Below are 3612 nucleotides of genomic sequence, written 5' to 3'. Positions count from 1 at the left end.
ATATATATATATATATATATATATAATCAAAAGAGTTGTGAAATCTCAAGAAGAGATCAGAGTAGCAACTATACTAACAAGTAGATTTAATCGCCACATGAAAGTGGCAGTTCTGTGTTACTTCTTGTTTAACCCAAGGCAGATCTCCGCCAGCTGGCTTTCGGTAAAATGCTGAACCCTGTAAATTCCTAGCAGTGAAGGTGAACACCTACCATCCTCTAGCAGACAATATGATCGCGGCACCGACTAAGGTTCGAGCTGATTGGCTCATCCTTCAGTCGTAAGCACATGGCCCAGTAGGTATATAGCTTCTATTAAAAAAGAAAAACAAAGAAACAGTAAAATGTTATAAAGATGAATGCAGAATTTATCCATTACAAAGTTTAATACTATAATACATTTTGTCAGGAATTTGTTTACCACTACCACTTTGTCTAGAGGAAAGAATCGGAGCTTTTGCTCTATAAATAATTATTATGACTATCTCTGTGTTTCCTCGATGTCAAGAGATTTCCCGAGAATATTTCATGACTCTGGAGCTACTTTCAAGTGAAATAATTAGCGTGCAGTAAAATTCGTGAGTTCCAACCTCAGTTTACTTCACCTCGAGAGCCCTCGTATCCATCACCGAATTGTCTCCAGCTGAATGAATGCGCGTCTGATTGGAGGCAGATTCCATTGTTTTATTCTGCCCATCGAAATAATGCCTTGTCTCGGTGAATGAGAAGCTATCACTGCCTATGCAGCTATAGATTCTCTATTGTATTTTTGTGGTTTTGTTTTTTTGTATTTTTGTTTAAGTATGAAGTCACTGCCAGGAAATTTCCAAGAAACAAGTAATAACACAGTCCACAAGAAGCCTCTTAGATTGTTTGAGGTAACTAAAGAACTGGGAAAGAAAATCTATCGAGCAGGTGCTCTAAAATCCTTAAATCGATCAACACAAGATTTAATAGAATTTCGATTATATCTATCAAGAAGAATGAAAATAGTTCCATAATACAGACAGTTAAAGGAAATAGCTTCAAATATAAAGAGAAAAAAAAACAACAATTCTAAGAAGAAAAGCCACAATACGAAAGGATGGATTGAATGGACAGCACAGACACTCAATAAATAACAAACAGGAGGAAGGAGACATGAATATTCGCTAGAAATTCGACCTTGTAGGTATTAATAGAATAGAGATGTAGAAATAACAACCTGTGTCTAAACAATCAAAGTGGCAATAATATTAACCAATGAAATGCGGGAATGTTAGTGAAATCGCTGGTGAAGACCTCTCTCAATATACAGCCTCGTCTGAAGAGAGATAACAGAAGACAAGAGAGACGGGATAAAATATACCCGCTAAAAAAGAACATGTGAAAGCGGTGATCCGGCAGAATCGTAAGAACACCGGGTAGGCTACCTAGCGGCATTTTGTCCGCGTTTTACGTTCTGAGTTCAAATTCCGCCGTGGTCGATTGTGCCCTTTAGCCTTTTTGGGATCTAGAAACTAAGAAGTTGAGCACTGGGGTCGAGACAATCGACTTAACTCCTCCCTAAAATTTTTTGATTTTGTACCTGAAGTTGAAATGAGTGTAAGAGAATTTGTGGTAAAAGTGAGAAAGACCCTCGCTTGGGTAGCTACCAAGAGAACTGCTTTCATTACATCGGACTTGTTCAGCCTTATCAGCGTAACATCTCCAAGGATATGTACTTTTAGTCGACACGATCGGGGGACACGAAGTTGGGGCTCAATCGATGGCACGATCGTTGGTGGGAGGGGGCACGAAATCGGGGCACAAATTTAGTCGACATGATCGGGGGCACGAAATCAGGGCAAGGAATTAACTGAGAAAGTACTTGTTACTACGGATAATTACATGAGTGCACCTGGATAAACCGAATAATTTACTTCGAGAATAAAAATCCTCATCCGCCCTTATGATGATGGGATGACAATGAATGTAATGAATTAGATCACTGCTCGATCAGTACCGATCTGTGCTCAAAAACATCAGCAATGTCTACAAATAACTTGATAAAATTCTTATCCTCGCACACCTTCATTTGAAATGATTAGAGAAAAAATCGGCCATATATTATAACTTGATCAATAGAGAAATATAGTTTTGTATAAAAATATTTCTTCTTTAATAGACTTTAAAAATGTATCAAAAATAATATTGATTGCATTCAAACTAAATTTTCTCAAATTATTGACACTAATGGTGGGGTAGTTAGTGTTTATAGTTCTGGCCGCGTTAATGGTGGTAACGTTGGTGTTGTTGTAAGTCTAGGTTATACTGGCGACGAGGTTCAATAATTGCAGAGTTCACGTTAGTCTGACATTGATAATTGGTATTTACTGTTGGTATATTGGTGGATAATTTAGAAGAATTTGCTGAGATGAGGAATGTAAAAATGGAATTCTAATTTGAGCAGTTTTGATGGGGAAATAACACAGGATACTGTTGTTGTTTTTGTTGTTGTTGCTGCTATTTCTAGTGTTGTTTTTGTTTCTGTCGCAGTACTTCCCGCTGATGTTGTTGTTGTTGTTCTAGCTGTTGATTTGGCAGTTGTTTCTGCACAAATAATCTCAAGATCCAATGTATTTCTGGGTAGCGTTTATATCATTCTAAATAACCGATTCTTTCCTGGTCATTTCCATTTCAAGACGATAGTATGTGATTTCGAATACATGTAGCTGCTATGTCTAAGAAGTTAAACTATGAGTTAGCCTCCGCCCAGTCGTTATGAATAATTGTTTGAAAGAGAGGCATAACTTCCCATTTCTTCAAAACAGACAAATACAGATTGCTGGAGGAAGGAACTAACGCATAGAATAATGTACTCCTAGGTACATATAAAAAACAATGAAGTGATGATCATAACTGGATCTATTTGACATTTGGCCAATTCGATTTGTGCCGACTTGCAGACGAACAGAAACGATATCATCCTCAGCAACAAGAGCAAACTACGTGAATCCATTTGCCACCATTGCAGAGTAATGACAATCTTAAAATATTGAATGGGCAATATTGTATCTTTGGTGTATGTTGTTGAAGTACTTGTGAAGTGATAGCTGGTGGAGTAGTTACTGGAAGTCATTGTGAAAGTTGGTCTGTTGCTTTTGCTGTCGGTAGTATGGCAGTTAGTATCATTCATCATTTTGTTTAATATTACAAAATATTTCTCTTTACACAAGAGACGGTTGAGAATAAACTTACCAAAGAAATATGCTTCCAGATACAGACAAATACAATTACGGACGGAATGGCAAGGAAATAATATGTTGGCAATAAGAGACGCAGTTATACAATAATATATATTCGCCAAAATATACTTAGTTACATATATACGCAGGTCATTCTCGATTTCTCACTGTTTATATGTGTGGGAGTGCGGTTGTGTGTGACTTTACTTCTAGCTACATATATAAGAATAAAGAAAGAGATGTAGAGAGATTATATACATAAATATAAATACATTTCTTGTTTCAATTTGCACACACACAAACACACACATTTATATATATACATACATATGTACACATACATATAAATATACATACATATATATATGTATATATATATATATGTATATATATATATATATATATAT

Source organism: Octopus bimaculoides, chromosome 11 (assembly GCF_001194135.2).
Source record: "Octopus bimaculoides isolate UCB-OBI-ISO-001 chromosome 11, ASM119413v2, whole genome shotgun sequence".
In the NCBI taxonomy this organism is placed as follows: Eukaryota; Metazoa; Mollusca; class Cephalopoda; order Octopoda; family Octopodidae; genus Octopus; species Octopus bimaculoides.
The sequence above is the reverse complement of the archived record's forward strand: the minus strand, read 5'-3'. Positions refer to the sequence as shown.